Source organism: Parasteatoda tepidariorum, chromosome 11, assembly GCF_982258835.1.
Source record: "Parasteatoda tepidariorum strain Cologne lab strain chromosome 11, Ptep-v5.0, whole genome shotgun sequence".
Lineage (NCBI taxonomy): Eukaryota > Metazoa > Arthropoda > Arachnida > Araneae > Theridiidae > Parasteatoda > Parasteatoda tepidariorum.
The window spans coordinates 99,235,416-99,257,319 of NC_141765.1; the positions used below are offsets into that span (position 1 = coordinate 99,235,416).

General features: G+C 26.0%; 1 long non-coding RNA gene across 8 annotated transcripts in view; it reads right to left on the reverse strand.

Moving 5' to 3' along the window:
• Positions 1-19,242, reverse strand: part of LOC147801999 (uncharacterized) — a 41,988-nt gene extending 22,746 nt beyond the window's left edge. For 2 of the 8 annotated variants that reach the window (XR_015430623.1, XR_015430625.1), the window contains exons 1-2: positions 18,409-19,238; positions 9,306-9,422 (exon numbers count right to left, since the gene is read on the reverse strand). This is a non-coding gene — a long non-coding RNA (uncharacterized LOC147801999). Of the gene's footprint in view, positions 1-7,353; positions 9,241-9,305; positions 9,423-10,940; positions 11,571-18,408 lie in introns of those variants that run through there. The other 6 variants (XR_015430630.1, XR_015430627.1, XR_015430624.1 and 3 more) reach the window with 6 other exon arrangements.
• Positions 19,243-21,904: the final 2,662 nt, after the last annotated feature.

The window sequence follows — 21,904 nt, forward strand, 5'->3', positions numbered from 1 at the left end:
TGCTGGAATTTACAAAGGAAATTGATTCTTCCAGAAAAAAATATTTACAAATCAAATCTAGAGAAAATATTTACAAGGCATAAATTCTACTTCTAGTAATTTTAAACGAATACAGAATTTTTATACATAAGTTCAGTTCAAATACGCTTCCACTTGAACGAGAGAATAATGAAGGAAAGCAGATTTTTTTTTTCTTCCGTGGGGTTAAATAACAAGGGAGTGATTAGCGTGATGACGTCACTGAGCACATGCACGTGGTAGGCAGCACTACGCACGTATTAGCGAGGGGACTGAAAAGTAACGTTCATTTTTGCGAAAAAACTTCGCCAAAAGTAAAAAAGTCTCCCAATAATCGCCTATTCCTGAAAATAGTTGCTTTTTTAGCCTTTTCAGGCAAAAAAAAAGCGCCATAGTCGCCTAAGGCTGAAAATAGTAGCTTTTTAGTCGTCGGAGGCAACCCTGTATCATTGATTTCCGGAAACTTTTGTGATCAATGATTTGTTAAAACAACTGGACCTTCGATTTCCGGAAACTTCCGGATCACAGTTAGTGAAAATTCCGGAAATTCGGACTTTTTCCGGAGCACAATCACCCCTGCCTCGGCCACTAAAGTTTCTGTTTCACATGGGGCACACGATGTTGAAGGAGTATTTACACCAGATGAATTAGATGTTGATGTCTTTGGAAAAAGAGAACTCAGGGCATGAGACTGCCTTTTTGTTTTACCTTTCTTTGATGTGTGATTTTAGAGCAGATTCTTCCATTTTCGCGATATCGATCTCCTTCATGCATAATCGGAACTTGGCTCAGAACTTCTTTTCGGGCATCGATAAAATCCATTCTTTATAAGCTTGATTATCCATCCATTGGGGATTAAAATAGCACTTCCCAGGCATAACTAGTCTAAACTACATAACACAAATACGAAGCCGTGCCTATGCGAATACGCTTTACAATAAAGTTTTGAAATGACGCAAACGTAAGGACAAGTGCGGATGGTAAAACGGCAAACTTATTGAAAACTACAAGGTACATATTGTTACGAAATTCGAGAGTATTCCAGTTTCGATAAGAAAAAAGAAGATCTAAGCATATGCGACAGAAGATGAAGTGGAGTCTCGCCCCGAACGCATTGATTGTCTGCTGTGCTCTGCGCGCTTGGCAGACACCAAGACGCTAGGCCCGGTTAGAAACGGTGGCATTAAAAACCACGTGAGAGAGCTAGGGAACAAAACAGAAAGAACGAGAAAGATCCGCGGGAGTTTTATAAAAAGGGCCGCCGGCAGTATTGGACAAATTCAAGAACCTATCAAGTTTTTCAAGGACCTAAGACGTTTTTCAAGCACTTTCAAGGACCTAAATTTAGCAAAAAAAAATTCAAGGACTTTCAAGGACTCTCAAGGACCGTGGGAACCCTGTTATATATACATGGAACATGTGGAACATATTAAAGAACTAAAATATATTCACAAATAAATCTGTTTCCTGAGTTATAACTTAATTAAAAAAGAAAAATTATTAAATTTTGCAAAAGAATTTTGAAAAATTCATTAAATGCTTTAATAAAAAAAAATGTATACTAAAAACAAACAATATTAAACAACAAAAAACAAGTTTTATTTCTTCTAGAATTCATAATTTAAATAGTTAAAACTAAACTATTTTATTTATGCAAATGCTAATGTAACTGAAAAACTGCTTTTTATGAATTAATTTTTTTTTTAATGTGTGTTATACATTTTGTAAGTTGCATAGTAAGAAAGGAAAGTTATTTTGATATTAGTAACTATATTAAATTTAACTAAATTTATTTGCAAAAAGCATAAGACATTAAAATTTTTTTTCTTGCCAGAAGAGATTCAGAATATCAAAATTGTACTATGTTAAGAGAATTTTAGCAGAGTTTAAAATGAAGATTTTATTTTGCTCATTTTTCAGGTACACACTTAAGATTTCAGGAGACAAATTATATTTTAATTCTTTAGATTTAATTACAATTTTTTAAATAAAGATTTAACCCCTAGTAAGCTTATCAATAATTATGATCACATTGAATGAATAAATATTCAAATTGACATTGAGGCAGTAGAATAAAGAATTGTTCGATATTTGTACTACTTTAACTAATATTTAAAGTTTCCCTGTATTTGATCTTGATTAACACAATTATTTAAATGCATTACATTACTATTTCATGAAAACGTTATATTGACTTATTGAAAAAAGGTAGCATGCTTATAAAATAATGAAAAGTAATGGAATCTTATTTACCCGAAAAAATCATATTAGAAGGGTTAAATCTTGTTTATATTGATGCTTTATAATGAGCAGGAAAACTGTGTCTCCAAATTCAAACATGTCAAAAGTTAAAAGAGTAATTTTTCTCAATTCTTTTCTTTAACTTGTCCATGCTAAAGCAATATTTTTTATTTGTCTTATTTTTTAATTATTATTATTTCATGTTAAACTGTGCTTAAAAATACAAAAATAATACAAATGAGTAAATGAGTAAAAAAAATGAGTAAAAAAAATTCATCAATTACACTTTGTATTTAAATTATATTTTTAAGAAAATAATACAAATGAGATATCATGACTGTTCCTTCGTCCCCAAAATGAAATTCTGAACTTTTAAGCAATTTATTACATTAATCAAGAATTCCATAGATGAATGCAAATCTAATCTGATTCAGTATGAATTTTTACTTGATTTAAGTATACATGATTCATATTCATAGATTAATTTGAGTATTTTGTTCTACACATCATTTTGAATATATCCCCAATATTTGTGTATAAATTATCCCAAATACATAAAGTGGCAATAAAACTCAATTGGTGGCTTTAGATGAATAAAATAAAATTCCCGGGCTATAAAGAGCATTTTTTTTTAAAGAATATTAAAGTTTAATTGCAGTGGTAAATAAGCTTTTATGGTATATAAGCTTTACTCAATCTTAAAAACTCCATGTGTTACTTTATTGAGTGTAATTAATGTCCCCCCAGCTTTTTTCAATAAATTGCAAGTGAGTAAAAAAAAACATTTAATTCGTACAAACTATATAATAACTTACTTTTATAGCAATCTTTTTTCAATGCATGATTACTGAAATAATTACATTCGGAAAATAATACATTAGGACTGTAATTTTTTAATAACTTGAAAAACTTTTCATGTGCTTAATATGTTTTAATTTTTATATTGCAATTACATATGTTGTTTCCATTTTGTCAGATTTTAAAAAGGATTAAAATAAAAATGTTATTGTTTGACAATAAGAACAGAGTCATTAAGCATAAGAATACAAAATTTTAAAGTGAAAGAACAAGTTTATGGCTGTTAAAAATATTATTAATTGAGAAAACATAAAACGTGAGCTTTGTTAAAAACAAATAAATTGAATAGCTAAAAAAAAAAACTATATCCAAAATTAAATGTATTTATTTTCATAATTTTTATTGGAAGTTTGCTCAATATATATTTCTTTCTTTTTTGCACCAAAACAAATTCAGAATATATGCTTAAAAAGTTTCAATTATAGTTTTAACTAGATTAAGATCTAAATGATGTAATTTCAATTAGGATCTTTTAGTTAGCTCTATTTATAAAAAATGATTAATATTACAGATTTTTTATTTTTACAAATAATAAACAAAGATTCGGCTCTTTTTAAAAAAGAAAAACAATTTCTACAAGATATAGAAGTTAGCAATTTCAGCATTAGTAATTTGTTGATATTTTTTAATGATACAGTAACCTCCCGATTATTTACTGAATTGAGTGACCCCTGAAGCGCGGATAAGCAAGTTTGAGGATAATCTGTTATCAATTTTATAACTGATAAGGGTTCCAAGAATGCGTTGACTAAATAAATGACCATGAGGATAATTCATTCCCAGTCATCAAATTAAGGCAAGATGGAAAAACTTTGCTATCAATATTATTGCTTTGAATAGCAACAATACCATCCAGGAGAAGAAACTGCTTTTATGGAATCTATTCATTGAAATTTGAACTTCATCCTGTATTTGTAGTTCCACAACTGTAAATCATGACTCATATTGTTTTGCTCTTTCTCACCATTTTCAATGCTCCTTATTACTAATTTATTGCACCTGAAGCTGCAATGTTTCAGTGTAGACCTATTATTTGATTAATTGCGAACATCTGGACTACAAACACGAATCTTTGCTATCTGCGAATCTTTGCGAATCTATGTTGCTCTCAAAACTCTTGAAATAGTTTCATCTCTATGAATTTTTTAGTTTTCAATTCTAAATGTTATGTTGTTTGTCCTTGTGAAAAAAAGGTGAAGCGCTGATGATCCGTATTCTCTACCTGGGGATAATCGGAAGTTTACTGTAAATCAATTGTATGAATATGGGTAGTGAAATCAACATCAAGAATAAAAGTGCCAAAAGTGAAGAACAAACGTGGCATAAATAAAAAGATTACACAAAGCATGCGTATTTATCAAAACTCAATCAAGAGTTAACTCGTAAGCTTCTAAGTTAACACATAAATAGGAAGAATCCACAATGCGCTAGCTAGTTTGAAAAAAAAAGAGTAGTAAGAATTGTTAGGAAAAAAAATAAGCTAGGCCCTTTAAGAATAAGTTAAATTGACATTAATATCCTATCTTTATAAAAATCGACGCAAATACCTGAATAGTTAATTAAAGGTATGACTTGTTACAGTCCCGAAGAATGGCATTGACAAGGCCTGAGACATTATTGCCAAATGAACTTTCCACATCATCGCAAGATCTAAGACTGCACTGAGTGAAAATTTTTAGCGCTGGAAAAATCAGCTAGAAAAATGAACTTAAGAGTGAATGTGGAGAAAACAAAATATATGTATTGTGGTACAATGGAAACCATCCCTAAATTGTTTAAAATAGATTCTTTTAAATTAGAATCTGTAAAAAGTTTTATTTATCTAGGATCAGAAATAAACTATCAAAATGACATTAATCCTGAAATCAGAAAAAGAATAATTGCAGCCAATCGCTGCTTCTGTGGTTTAAGATCGTTATTGAAATCTCACTTAATAAAAAGAAAGACAAAGATTTTACTTTATAAGGTATTAATGTTTCGGAGACATGGACTTTAACGAAAAGGAAAGAGAAGTTCGAAAGGAAGGTTCTACAAACCATCTTTGGCGCTATCCTCGATAACAACTGGAGAAAAAGATATAATTTTGAAATATATAAGATCTTAATAGCTGATATCATTAAATCGATTAAACTAAGTAGAATGAGATGGGCCGGGCATGTAGTGAGAATGAGCCGAGAACGAACAGCATTAAGAGTCTTTAATGCCACCCCCTTCAATAAAAGGCCAAGAGAAGTCCCAAAAAGAGATGGAAAGACTGTGTGGATGAGGATTTTGCCATCCTAAAAGTAAAGAACTGGAAATCAATTGCTGGGAGAAGGGCAGAATGGGAAAAGCTTCTGAGGAAGACCCAGGCTCACAAAGGGCTGTCGTGCCAATTCTGATGATGAACTTTATTCCAAATATCCTGAAACTCCAACAGATAGTATGGAATAAAGCAAATAAATCAGTGTTAGGTTTGCAAGTACTCACTTGGAAAATTATTTTAATTTATAAACATTATGCTTTACTTTCATCAAAAGTACACATTTTATTGAAGAAATAATAATAATAATAGGAATTGGTATTCAAGAATATATTGTAATAAATTCAAAAATATTTTTTTCACTTTTAAGAAAAAATATGTGATCAGTGATTGCGATTATTTACGATAGCAATTTGTAATCAAGTACTTAGTAATACAGATTCAAAAACATTCTTATTTTTTTTATAATAAATTGTTTAGACAATAAAGTAAAAGTATATTTTACTGTGTGTTTAGGTGTTGTGGATAGTGTAGAAGAAAATGATAGAGATAAGATTATCATTTATGGGTTGCTTGGATGAAAATGTTTACTGGTTGTAGGCACAAAATATACGACAAATTTTCAGAAATTGAAATGAACTGTCATTTACATATTTTCCAAGCAATATTATTTATTTTCTTAAAAATATTCAATAACTTCTCAAAAAAATATCTTTTAAAATATTTTCTATGTTTTTTTAATAAATTATTTATTGATAAGAAAAAAAGTCAATTATTTTTTTGTGTGTGTTTTAAAAGCATTTAAGTGAGAAAACAGTATTTACATTTTCTCATGCAATGGCAATTTAAAACTTTAACTAAATTTTTGTTTTAAAAGTTCTTTATTGCTAGTCATTGATTTGTATACTTCAATCAACGATTTTAATGTAAAAATTATCAACATTTAGTTAATTATGATATGAATTCCTAATTGATTGAGAATGACCCATATAGGGTAGATGGGTGGAATAAAGATGCAAAGAGTGAACCCACATTATATTGCAAAATATGAAAACATTTGCAGAAGTAAATTAAATGATGAATTTTATATAATCAATTAAAAAATTGTTTTGTACCAGATAACAGTAACTCCTGTATATGTTATTAAAAGGAGCAAATGATGGGCTGAATAAAGTTCAGCAACAAGGGCTATACTACATGGAATTTAATATATAAAGTTTTTGTATGTAATAATGTAGTACAATTTTATAAAAGTAATTGAATGAATTTCAAAAAAAAAATATTCAAATGTACTTAATACAGGATTCCCACTCTTTTAAGAAAGCAAAAATAAAGGACCCTAAAAATAATAGGATTGTTTATCATCGAATATGCATATATACCACCAGTGACAGTGCCAATTATTTACCTTTCTTGAAAAAGAAAATTAATCAATTAAAAAAACAATAAAAGACAACTTTATTATAATGTAAGTCCTGGTAAAATTGTATTAACTAACAGGGCTCATCAAAGTGGGACTGGGCAATTTTTGCAGACCCAGATCGGATTTAAAAAAAACAAAAACATTTTCAGACTGTTAAGGGTTAACGATATCTATGAAACTAATCAGTATTCCATCTTTAATAAATTCATTGAAATTGAATTATAAAATTAAATGGGGAAATCAAGAATTGCAATATTTTTTTCTTCATATATTTAAAAAAATAGAGAAAGTTGAGAAAAAATTATTACAACAAGTTTTTATATTGTGGTTTCTAGAAAATAGCTGCCTACTTGTTAAAAACAAAAAGAGGAACACAAAGTTAATCGTGGGAAATTATGACAAAAAGTGAAAACAAAATATCAAAAACTAAACTATTGATATAAAAATATAAAATTATAAATGTTTCATGCTGAAAAAACTTTTTTGAGCAAACAGTTTTAATTAAATTACTTACTAATAAAGAATATCACACATTTATAGTAATTAATTCAAGAAAAATCTTGCTTCTTACATGAATCATAACACCATTTTTATTCCAGTGAAATTTTAAAATCCAGTGAATATGAATCGTGAAATTGGATTTTAAAATTGTGTAAATATGAATCCTGATATTGGATTTTAAAAATGCGAAAATACAAATTATACAATGAATTTTTAAATCGCATAAATAGGGATCATGATGCCTAACTTTTAAATCAGCTAAATATCAAAATTGATGATTGATATTAAAATTGTGCGAATAAGAATCGTGATATTAGCAGATTCCGATGGAGTTCCTAATATTCAAAATGGCGAAAATCAGTGAAATCAAATTAGCAGAAGAATCATAAATGTCTCGCCAATGTGATTTAGCAATAGTTTCAAAATCTCGTCGGATTATAAAGTTTTGATTCGCGAAGTCCGCTAACCAATGGTCTAACAGAATTCTGTGATATTCGCGGAAAAATCACATGCCCTGCTTCTCGTTTTTAGACCTGCCCTGGGTTGAAAGAAAATAAGGTATAAGGAGTGAAAAGGCACTAGAATGACAAAAAATCAGAACATTTTGGCCTAAACCCGTAGTTTCGGAGCAAAGCTAAAAAATCAGAACAAACACGATTTAATCGGAACAGTTGGCAACTAAGCTAGACATGCATCACATATTTAGTTGCGGGCCAATCTTGCTAAATACTCATTTACACCCAAAATATTCTTTCTTTTACATTAATAAAATTTTTCAATTATAAGGGTATATATTAAAAGAATTAATATTATGCATGATAGTAGTTTTCTTAATAGATCGTGGCAAATTAAGTCTTATTTCAAGTAAAAACAGACAATGTTGGTATTTAAGCACCTTAAATCATTCACTTTTTTTCATTTTGCTTAACTTTTTTTTAAAAATTTATTGAAATAAATATTTTTATGAAAATTTTTATAGAACAAAAACACAATTATGTTCAAAAGATTTATAATTTTCAAACCAATGTTTTTTATTAGTTTTCAGTGAAACTTATAAATGAAAGGTTCTAAAACCATTTTTAAGGGTATCAACACATTCCTTAGGCAGAAAATTGATATGGTTACTTAATTAATAAATACTGATAAATTATTTAATTTCTAAAAAAAATTTATAGACATTTACTTGTAATATTTTTATTATCCTCTATCATTCTTAATATTACTCTCTACTATTATCATGATTTGATATTTTATTTTTACTGTAAATTAACAGTTAGAACAAAACAGTATTCTTTTATTATTAATGGCATTCTCTTATCCTACAATATCACCTTATCAGATAACGTTTATGGTACCTCAACTTTTATAATGAGGATTACATAAAATTATTTCCAGCCAAAACTGTCATTAGGAATTAACTTTACATAATATCACTAAACAATCTCATGAAAAACATTAACTAATTTTAAAGTAACCAAAAGTTGAATAGAAATTTTAAAAGAAGAAGAAACATTTTAAGTTGCAATGTTAACTAAATAAAATGATTATCAAAATCTAAGTTAGAATTTTATTCTAATCGACATTTATAACAAAAAGTTTGGGATAGATTCTAGACAAAATGCAGAATATATTAATGAAAGAACCAGTATATGAATGAAATATGCCTCCCCCCTTGCCTGTAGCCCTCTTAGACACACCCTTTCTTGTCTCTCTTAAATGCTCTACCATAGTCTAATTCTAGGTGATAAAAGATCAAATTTTTGTTTTAAAAAATTTGAACTGAAAAAATTATTCCCATCAACTATAGTGATGCTGAAAAATAGAATATTTTTAAAAACCTTGTAACAAAATAAAGTACTTTTAAGAGCCCTTATTTTCCAAAATAAAAATTAAGCAGTTTTTAAGGACTTTTAAGGAGTGTGGGAAGCCTGTAATGAAAAGGTCACCCAAGTCTGCACAATACTTGTGTTATCTGTATATGTGATAAAGAAATTTACAAGCTTTATATTATTTAGAACTTACTGTAGAGGTATTCGGAGTATTCTTCATCCTCTCCCAGGCAAGTTGATCATCTTTTTCCAGCAAAAAAATTTCATTAAAGGTGAATTACTGCAAGAAGCAGCATAGTGAAGATGGGTCCTACAAGTAATTAATATTATGATATAAAGATTGATAAGTATAAGAGAGATTCAAAAAATCAAAACAAATTAAAAACCATGAAAATAATACACAGGCATCAAAACTATGATGGAGCATTATATTTGGTTAAAAGCACATTACAGAAAAATTACATAAAAAAAAACATTACAAATAGGTATAAAAAAAATTTGAAAACACATATAACTGAATTTAAAAAAATAAAAAGAGCAGTAAAAAAATTGTCACGCTGATTTTTCTTAAGTACTTTTTAAGCCCTTTCTCATAGGCTGATTTAAATACTTCACACTTTTGCAACGTTTGTTTTTGTAATGTTTTCTGCATGGTACTTTGCATTAAAGATGTTTTAATGTAACTGTACACAATTGTGCACTCTAATTGAAACTTGCATACAATTTTTAATTTGTAACATGTATTTTTTATTCATTTTTTTTAGTTCCATATTTTACTTAACATCATTTACTAGCATGAGTCACTGCAAGTTTACAAACTTAGTGAAATATTTTACTGAAACTTACACATGATATTCAAACTATTTAAAATATTCAAACAAATGTTACAGAATTAAAAAATGTCATCAAGCTCTCTGTTAGTAAGCTCTGTTAGTAAACCCCTCTCTAAAAAGTATTTAAGAGAAATTTTAAAAAATATTTTAAATGTTTCTTTGAATAACAGTTTAAGAATCTACCAGTTATTTAACATTCAACTAAAATTTACTGCAAACATAGAAAATAAGAAACTTTTGATAAATGTGAAACTTTACAGCCTGCTGGTAAATATATATATTCAAATATTAAAGTGTCAATATAAAAAGGACATTCTTAGTGAAAAGAAAAAGGAATAGCAAATCTAAAAACATTATTAGAGGTCAATGTATTAAGAATCTTATTTTAAGAATCTTGAGAAAATTATATATATCAAAAAAAATGGTTCTATATTCATCAAAATACTATATAATTTTTTAATAACCATGTTAAGAAAAATATATGACCATATTAAGGAAAATGTATGTGACCATATTAAGAAAAATACATGAACTTTTAATTTAAGAAATAACAAATAAATAACCTTTTCAAAACCTGAAAGATAAATAAAAGTCTTCAAAACACACGTTAGCAATTCCAACTTCTAAGTTAACTCTTGTTAAATTTTAGATAAAAGTTAGAAAAATATTTCACTTGATAGAAATATTTATTATAAACAAATTATTGTCAAAATGTACAAGATTAAATAAATAAGTTTACTTACAGTATAAAATAAAAATTTTCAACAACATCTAAGGAATAAATGAATTTTTGAAATAAAATTAAAAGTTTTTAGTAACACAAACTACAAGATATATTTCAAAGTAATAAAAGAAAACAAAAACAACAAAGTAATTCAAATAGCAGTATTGAATTGCTTATCCACATACACAAAAGATATACTTAGATAATAAAACAGACAAAATCTAAAAATATTTAAATTATACAACAAAAAAAATATCCTTATAATAAATACCATTCTTGAATTTGCAAAAAAACTATATAATTGCTCTAAAATATCTTTCTGAGACAAACTAAAAAGCGTAGTAGAGTTTTAAAGCAGTCTTATAGATATGTTATCAGTTCATAATATACCAAACAAAAATAATTTAATTCTATTCAAAGAGAATGCTTTTAGAGAATGCTTGCAATTTCAATTGGGATTTTTAGTCTAACGCAGAAAAAGTAAGCAAATATTATTGTTTAGTTCTCACAAGAGATTGCATGCAAACAAGTTTGTATCTAACAAGGGTGGAACACATCTCAAAAATTTCTATTAAAACAAAATTAAGCTCTAAATTAAGGAGCATGTGGTTAAGATAGGGCGCAAATGAAACGTGCGATTAAATTTCAGAATAGCCAGGACACGCTATTGGTCGAAAATGACATCACAATTTGTGGGAAGGGAGATGGTCTGTATTGCTTGCATGAGGCAATTTTGAAAAATTGCTGAAAACTTTTCCTTAAAACAAGTTTTTTTTTAATTTTCCTTATTTTTATTTAACTATTATAATTGATTTCATTTCAGTTTCAAGAAATACAACCTCATTATTTTCAAACACGTATTTTAGTTTATATTAAAACTAAGTTAATATTGGTTTAGTTAATTTTTTTTTTTCGTGGTGTAATAGTGGTGTCTACCAGTGAGGTCAAGAGTTCAATTTAAATTTCTTTATCTAAAAAGGTTAATAACTATTTAATAAGTTTTATTCAATTTATAAATTATAATTTTTTTAAAATCAAAATTAATTCTTTTCAAAAATGTAATTTTTAAGACAAAAATTAATAATTTTTTTTTAATCAAAATATTTCCATTATTTTTTAACATTATTTCTTCATCATTTTAAAATAAATTTTAAATTACAAAATTTTTTAACTTAATTTTGTAATTTAAAAAAAATAACAAAAATTTTTTTAACTTAAATTATGCATTTTTTAATTAATCCATATATTTTAATAAGATAAAATTAAACAGGTACTGATATTTTTTGTTTTTAAAATAATTTATAAATTGATTAAACATGTTAAATAGTTCATTTTTAGAAAAGAAAGTTGAAGATAATAAATATTCTATTAAAACCTGAACCATTCAACAGAAAATGGAAAGTCTAAATGCTACACCACAACTGCAGGTGAGCTACAAAGTTTTTCTTAATTTAAAGGTAAATGAACTGAAAGTTTAAAAAGTAATATTTTGCCTTTGGGGCATTTCCTTGTAAAACATGCACAATCTACAAAACTTTTTACATTAGGCATTTTTGTGTGCCATAGTTGTAAAATTATTTTTGAATTATTTGCTTTATACTTTTACCCTATCTTGAAAATAAGTGAATATGAATTATCAATCAAATGTAAAATAGTACTTACAATTAAAGCAAAATATATATATACATAATAAAATAACAATTCGGAAGCTATATATGATGCAATTTTTCATCAATTAAAAATACTTAAGAAAATTGGAGTAATTTTAAACTATGTACTAATTGAGCAATCAACTATGAATTTAAGAAATTATGAAGATAAAAAATTTATGAAGGAACAGTCTCAATTATAAGTGAATTAAACTCAAAGCAATTACTCCTATCTTAACTGCATGAATCAATTCAATTAGATGTATTTTGCAGTTTCATTATCAATATTTTATATGTTTACAGAAACTGAGAAAACGCTAATCATGACAAAAACATTAATAAAAATTCTATAAAATTAAAGTTATTTTTAATTCTACTTATTTCCCACCTTAATTCCCAAAGAAAAGGAAGAATTGCTTAATATCCAATCCTTATATTAAATCCAAATTCATAAATGATAAAAAAGTTAAATGAAGTTAACACAATGATTATGAAAAAAATACTGCATACCGAACGGTAACTAAAGCCATGTACCGAAACGAAAATTGTCTGCTAAAAATTCTGGCTTTCTAAATATCAAAGTGAAAGACAATCCAACAAGAAAAAGTCAGAGGGAAAAATTATGTATTCCCTTTTCACCTTCAAGAATTTACTCATTGGAGCTTTTTAAAAATTACATTGGTGCAAATTTTTTTACCATTTCATACTTACGACTAATAAATTAAATACATCAGAAATTACCAGATTTTCAAATTGGAATAAAACTTTAATTTTCACACGTAAGCAAATTAAATAAAAAGTTGCAAAAACCACACACATTAAAAATAGTGCATAGTTAAAACAAGACTAATATTAGACATGGTTTCGTTGAAGATCTCATTTTCCCTGTTGGTTTTCCCACACCCTACTTTTACTTTGATATCCAATCACAGGAGAGGGGTAAATGAGGATAAGGGTCTTTTTCCAAATTTAAATCAGACTCCCATTTAACTGACCTTGAACTATTTTTATAGTATAAAAAAACGACGAAAGAAAGGGGAGTGTTTTTATAATTTTATATTAGCTTTTATTAGTTGTATATAATACTAGTTTAAAACAAAGTTAATATCTTTTATTAGAATTTTATCCTTAAATTAAATTAGTACTGTAAAGAAGAAAAAAAACCAGAGGGTGATGCAATATCCTGACTCATGGAAAAAGGTTTGAAATATGCTTAATTTTGCTGATAAGGGAGGTGTTTGAAATTGCCAAAAATATGCTTAGATAATATTTGAATGACTTCTAATTTAAAGTAATGATAATGTGATAATGGTAGGGAAATGCTTAAACTAATTTGCCCAAATAATGTAACAGTAAAAGGATCAAATATGAACATCAAAATGGATTCAATAAAAATATGTCAAAATTATTAAATAATGTTGAGCTTTACCAAGAAGCTATTAACTTAGAAAAATAGTTATCAATTTTTTATATTACATTATTTGGAAATAACAGTAAAAGGATAAATAGAATGCAAATAATCAAGGTTCAGCTTATAGAACACTATTAGAAACTTCATAAGTTTGGAAAAAGGTAATTTAAAAAATTTTTTAAAATTAATACAACGATATGAAACTTTTAACAATACTAATGATATAACGTAACTAATAATTCAAAGATACATAATTGTTGGAAGAGCTTGAAAATGTTCTTTAAGACACACTAAACTAAACAAAATTTTTTATATTATTGATCGGAAAAAACAAAATCTTATCTCCAATAATTATGATTTTTCAAGGGCATCAAAAAACATTCTAAAAATGCAACATTTAGTTATTTTGTTAGAAGAAATTCATTAACAGTATATTTTAATACCAGTGTTCTCTTTAACTCTTTTGTGAAGGGCAACCCTTCCAGCTAACCCTTTGATCCCAATAAATGTACCCTCTTTGCACTTTTTAAAAAAATAAGACACTCTCTTTTAAAAATATTAACTTTTTACTCAGATTCCATTTTGAAAAAAATTAATTCATTGTTTAAATAACAATTACACATTGGTAAAATTATGTGTTTATAGGTTACATTCAGATTACTTTTACAAACATTCACTTTGTTTGGACTATTCTCAACTGGTCAATATTCTATAATATAAGTATCTTTTTAGGAGGAGGTCGGGGAGGAGCATATTAATAAATTTTTTAAGTAATTTTAAAACTAATTTCTGATTTTTTTTTCAAAAAATGCACATTTTAAAGTTTATTTTCTTATAATTTATAGTTAAAATTATTAAAAAACGCTCTCAAGCTGTTTATCAAATAATCATTTTTTGTTAGTTTACTTTTAATTGAAAAAAAAAAAAAAGCACAGAGATTGTCTGTTAGCATGCCTTTAATTATTTTTATTAACAACAATCTCTTCTCAGATTTTGATAATGAGAGAGAATTACTTTTAGATAATATACTTATAAGATAGTATGAGACAATTTATGATAGTATGAGGTAATTTAATTGAATAAAATTCACTTATTACATAATATTGCCAAATTTAATTTTTGATGTGAGTGCCCTTTCAAAACTCAAAAAGCTTTTTTCAGAGTGGAAGCGCTCCACCCTTTTTTTTTCATAGGGAGAACTCTGTGATACAATATATTTCCTATTTATATATACACGAGTCAGAAGAGCTTTCTTTTTAAAAAATCTCAATTGTTTCAAATTCATATTAATAAACAAAATTCATATGAATAAGTCACTATATAAGTCAAAGTAAACTAATTAAAAGGATTTGTTATTAAATAAGAAATTGATTTAATTTAAGAAAGATTTTGTTGAGAAGAACAAAAAGAAATATATCAAAATATAGAAGACAAAAAATCTAAATTTTGAGTTTTTTTAGAAATTTTATAATTCTATAATAATTACATATAATTCTATAATAGCTATATAATACATCATTATAATGACTTTTTCAATTTTGTATTTATGTATTTTGCTTTTAAAATATTTGTACAAATATTTTAAGACACTAATCTGTTTCAATGCCGTTAATAAGAATTATTAAAAGACCCTGCTATTTCGTTACCCAAATAAAATTTATTCTTTTGAATTCTATAGGAGAAAATACATTTTTCAGAAAATCAATAAAAAAAATTAGGTTCTTCAACACATTTTCAGAAGCTTAAACTGCTGAACAAAGTTTAATGGGAATTACTGAGAATTTTAGAATAATCAAATATTGTTAAAATCTATATTCTACCAAAAAAGGCATTGCAGATTTTTATTTTTCAGTATACTTTCATCTGATTAAGCAAAGAGAAAATAGCATGCGTAAAACTAATAACATTTTTTTACTTTTTTAGTTTATAGGACACATAAACCTTGATTTCTATTCTTATTATTTTTAAGATAAATTTGTGATTGTTCTCATCTAACTAAAGAATAATTAGGTGATTGAATGTGCCTAAAAGCTAAACTTTTTTTCTGAGGCTTTCCTCTAAAAAAAGTTCCTCTGCTTAAAATTTTTTAGGACAAATTTGTTGTATGAAAAATTTTTTAAAAAAAGTTCAAAATAATAAGGTATAAAAATTTTTAACTTTTCAGTGTTTTATGCAAACTTTGTTAAAATTATTTATTTTTATTAACAAAAAAAAATTTCAAACTTAAAATAGGTTTTTAAATAATATATACCGTCACTGAGAATGAAGAAAAATAATAAAATTTGATAAAGACTACAAAAATTGCAGCAATTAAAAGTATACATTTTTCATAGTTATTATTTTATATTTATTAAGAGTTTTTTCGATTCAAATTTAGCCTAACACTTCATGGGTATAGATGTGGTCGGATAAATACCCAGTGAGTATGGTACTTATAAATGGGTATTTACCTCTGCCTTGGGGTAGTACCCTAAATCAAGGCTTTTATAACTTTTTGTCATTTTTTAAAATATCTAATCATCATTTGCCTTGCTTAAAGTTCTGGCAATAACATAACATTTTTAATTTCAAAAAATGAACACTAAAGTATATTAATTCCACGAAAAATATTTCAAAAAACTATAAATACCTAGCAGAGGAGCTGAATTGTCACAATAAAAAGCAATGTAAAAAGGTATTGCACAGTATCACAAAGTAGACTTTATGTTAAGTGATTTATGTGAAGGTTGAGCGCTTTTCAAGAAAAAATCATTTTTTTAAAGAAAATGGCATTAACTGGATAAAATAGAAGAAATTTATATGCATAGGCGATGAGTTTAAACTCTCTTAACTGTGTTCAGTTCTATTAATTCCATAAATATAATATTTATATTAAATGACTAAACTAAAACAGGAAATTTCCTTCGGAAAATTTTTGTAAAAAAATTACTATATAACTATTTTATTTAAAATAAATTCTTTTTTTATTGTAATTTTAAAATCAGTTGATATTTTGCACAAATATTTTTTTCTACATATTATTAGAAAAAATAAAGATGATTTTTAAAAAATTCCTTGATATTTTAAAGAAATTAAAAATAATAATTTTTTTTAAAAATATTAAAGTAAACAATTTAATTTTTATATTTTGTCAAGTATGAGCAAAACAAATCTTTAAAATACAAGACAATTTAGACAATTAAACAAGACAATTTAGATAATGGTTAATTTATCTGTGTTCATAGATTTAATTTTCATTACTATTACAAATATTCACTTTGTCAGAATTATTTTCATACGGTAAAATTTGTATAAGTATATCTTTTTTCGAAAGGGGTATATTAATGACATTTTTTTAAGCAATTCTAACGCTATTTTTTAAACAAATACTTTATTTTAAAAAAATGCATCATTAAATGCTTATTTTCTAATAATTTTCTGTTCAAGTTATCGAAAAAAGCTTTCAAGCTGTTTATTAAAAAACAGTTTTTTTAGTTTTACTTCTTTTTTTTTGCAACTTAATATAGATCGGAGTTTGATTGCATAGTATTCATATGCAGTGAAATTTTTGTATGATTTTCTAAAATAAAATACTTAAAATCTGAAAAATATTTTATATTTTAAAAATATATTTCTAAGATATGAAACATTGGGAATTATGAATCAAAATGTGAACTTCAGGATGATTAAACCATAGTCACTCTCAAATAAAAACTAAAATACAATGATTCCAATAATTTATGAAGGAATTTTTCTTCTTAGTTAAGAACTAATTAACTTCAAACAACTTAATTGCTAGAAGTTAATTAGTAACAACTTAGTAGAGCTTAATTATATATATAATTTTTTAACACCCAAAAGAACATGATAATAGAATTTTCAATAAAATTCATAAATACCCAGGCATTTATGAATTTTAAGTATTCACCTGGGTAAATACCCAGGGTATTTGCGAAGTTACAAAATCCAAAAGCATGGGATAGTTAAAAAGAAGAAACAGAAAAAATAAATGAATGAGAAAAAAAAGGATTGAAAAAATGTTCAAAATACTTTAGTCTATAAATACTTTAGTATATGATGTAATGTTGCATTAAAATGATAAATAAAGCATATAATCAATGTTACTTTAAAAAAGTAATGTAAAAAGGAGTGTAATGTAGTAAAGTAAATCATTTATTATTAAAATTGGTGCATTTTGAAGAAATTTTTTTTCTCTCAATGCGATACGATAAACTGTATTAAATGAAAAAGATCCTCAATTATCACGAGAATAAAGTTCAAATTTATGAAATTTGTTGTTTGTATAAGTGATATAATAAAAACTATAAAATTTAATTTTTAATTTATTCATAAAATTATTTCATTAAAACAAATTTGCCTTTTTTCTTCTTTTTTTTAAAGAAAAACATTCAAAATTATATTTAGCTTTTATCTGTATGAATCTGTGTTTATTAAAATAATAAGAATAATTATTTATCAAAAGTCAGCCATATTTGAGAAATTTCAAAATTTTACTTTAGTCAAAAGAAATAATGAACTATGCAATATAACTTTAATGTTTGTTATAAAACTATTTGTCTAACTTTCAAATACTAGTGAAAAATTTGTACTTTTTCTTGAGTTCAATTATTTCTGTAATATAATCAAAGTATAGAAACTGAATGCAAAAATTAAGTTTATTGTTATAATTATTAACTAACCATTAGATCAGCTGATAACTTCTTGTTTTTGACTACCAATGATACCACCATTAATTCTTTCATGTTTGCAATCTTCAGCTTCCAAAAAGAGATGTCCAACATTTTCATCTTCTAGATAAGAAAGAAAAAATATTTTAAATTGAGTGCATGAATAAGCATAGTTATCAACATGAAAAGAAAAATAATCTGAAGATTTTACAAAAATGTAAATTTCATACCAACTCTCGAATCATATAGCTATTTTTTATGCACTTAAAAATTTTATAATAACGCTCACTTTAAAATCAACTTATAGAATGTACCAATTAAATTAAGGAATAATTTTTTTAATTTAAACTAATTACCGCTAAAAAATTTATTTAGTGATAAAATTAAAAACTTTGTATATTTTGGGTGTCCTAAACGTAAAGCAAATATTTGAAAATAATCAGTGTTTTCACCACAGCGCAAGAACGCGAGAATATCGCATATTTTTTTATATTCTCGCATTAAAAAATGATTACCGCGAGAAATTCGTGTATTCTATAAACCAATTTAAAAACTCGCGAATTTCTCGCATTTTGAAAAAAAATTCTCATTTGCGCCATTTAAAATAAAATCCGTTTCACTATTCTTCCTGGATCTTTTATTATTTCAAACATCTGCCCCATTATCTAGCTTCCCTATTTACCAGTATTGTTCAGAACCTTTAAGAACAGCAGAACACCATCCTTCCAAACCACGGAACCTCTTTCAGAACGCATTTCTCTGCAACCACGTGTTTATCGTAGGTAAGGTTTCTTCATGTAAGACGATCAAATTTTTTGCTCGTTAATGTAAGATGGACAAATACTTTGTGAATACTTTGTTTACTTTTAGTACAACCTTGCATAATTTTAACCTAATTTAAGAAAAATCACTTAAAAATTATTTTAAACAAATTTATCAAGTACAGATTTTTTTGTTGGTAAAAAGCACATTTATTTGAAAAGTTTTTGCTTTACTTGATATAAATCAAACATTTGAAACGCAACATAAGTTTAATTGTGGAGTTAATGAATATTTTTATACGTTTTTTCTTCTTACCGAATTTAAAAATGTATAGCATTTTTAAAATATAATAACTTCGCTAAATTATTAAGTTTACTTTTTAACACGAGGATGTTTTTATGGAACATTCATTATTCCGGCAATAAAAACCCAAATTAAATATCATTATTTTGTTTCGAATAAAGCAGTGGTTGTCATTATCTTTTGTAAATGTTTTTTCAGGGGAGTAAAAATTATGAAAGATTAAGCTTCCTAGTAGAAAAAATAAAGGTTCTAAATTGGTTCTATATTCTATGCAGTAGTGATTTAAACAAAAATGATTTAACTTGTATCTGTTATGTTGAAGTAAATTTGACCCACATTAAGATTCAAGTTACCGTATTATGGTTGAAATTTTCCTGACGTATATGCATAACATCTTTTTTATTCTTACCTAGGCTGAACTAGATCAGTCTACAGTTACAATCTTGTTTTACTAGAGCATAAATAATATTTAATTATATAAAAAATGGGTATGGGTAAAATAATTGTTTAAGTTTTATGTTTGCCTTTGTAACAGTTTCATTACAATTTTTCAACATCAGTGTTATATACAAAATATATCTTAGTCTATCTAAATATAAGTGACTTATATAATTATATCGGGTCTTATCCTTAACACAGTCGCTAAATAGTAAATTTATAGTCAAGTTCAAAAGACCCATTCCTTCAATTTAATTTAATTTGAAAATCAGTGTCAAATAAAGAGCCTGCTTTAGATTATTCTGCCAAAACATTTAAGATTTGCGTCGTATTATTGGGCATTATGCATATAATGCTTTAAAGAGACACTCTTTGATCATAATTAAAATAAATAGTTAGTTATTATATATGTTGTGGTGTAAAAATATTTGCATCTAATTTTTTTCTTTTATCAATAAATTAAAAATAGCATATGATTACCAATTTTCCTATCAATAAAATTGAAATCGTTTTAAAATAATTTAAATGGTTGAAATACATTTAAAAACATTAAATGAGCATCAAAAGTAATAAAAAGTACTTCATAAACTTATTTTTTAAAAATTCAATAAGAATAGGCAACATTCATGAAAGCAAGTAATTAGAGAAAATAAATTTGGAATCAAATAATTGAATGCAATTATGAATGTTGGCGAACATTTTCATGACACAAAATTGAAAAAAAAAAGAATGCTTATCTTTGAGAAGGAGAATCTATTCAGTTCATGTTTCATAAAACAAGATGTACGGGGATTCTCATGGACATTTTTTGGTGTAGACAAGCCGCTATGGAATGTCTTACGCAAAAGCATTTCAAAATTATGCTTATAATAATTAAGTAACAAAACAAATCACCTTTTTTTTTTAATTTGAAGCCCTTAGGCAATTGGACATGTTCTTGAAACACTTTATTTTATGAAATAGTCTATGCGGGAAGTAACAATGAGGGAAAAAATTTTTTAAAAATTAAAATACTGAAAGTAAAATAATAAAAGCAGTTAAGAGAAACTGTTTGCATAATTTTTTAGTTATTAATTTTTTAATTTCCTACAAATGTTTTCTTTACACCCATTAATTAAATGTACTGTTACGCATACGTATTTAATCTTAATACTAGGTTATTAACTCCAACAAATTTGATATTCTTCTATATTTGTAGTTTATTTTTTATTGAAATAAGAAGTTATGATTTAAAAGCATTCATAAATGAAAACTCTAAATTTATTATTTTTTAAAACTCTGTAAGTCAGTATTTTTTTTTATTTTTTTTTATTTAGATTAAAATTAATTAATGCAATAAGTAGGGTCAAAAGTAGTATTTGCTTTAGGTTAAAATATTTAACTGAAAATCAGTTGCCGAACATTAGCATTAATGACATAACAGGGTTTCCACTCTTTTAACAAAGCAAAAATTAAGCACTTTAAAGGACTTTTTTCTGGAAAAATTAAGTACTCTTTTGAAACAAAAATAGCATGATTGTTTAACATCAAAAATACATATGCCACCAGTGACAGTGCAAATTATTTACCTTCCTATAAGAAATTAATAAATAAAAAAATTAAAAAAAAAAACAGTTTTATTATAATGTAAGCACTAATATAATTGTGTTAGTTAACAGGGCTCACCAAAGAAGTACCAGGCAATTTTTGCAAACACGGGTCTGGTTTTTTTTAAAGACATTTTCAGATTGCGAAAGTTAATGTATGAAACTAATCTGTATTCCAATTTTAATGATTTAATTGAAGTTGAATTGTAAAATTAAGTGCTGAAATTAAGATTTGCAATTTTTTTCATATATTAAAAGGAAAATAGTAAATGAAAAAAATGGGAGAAACAATGAAAAAATTATTAGAATTTTTTATATTTTGCTACTTGACATGCATTACATATTCAGTTGTGGGCCAAGTTTGCTAAATATTCAGTTATGCTCCAAAAATTTTTTTCTTCTATTAATAAACTATTTCA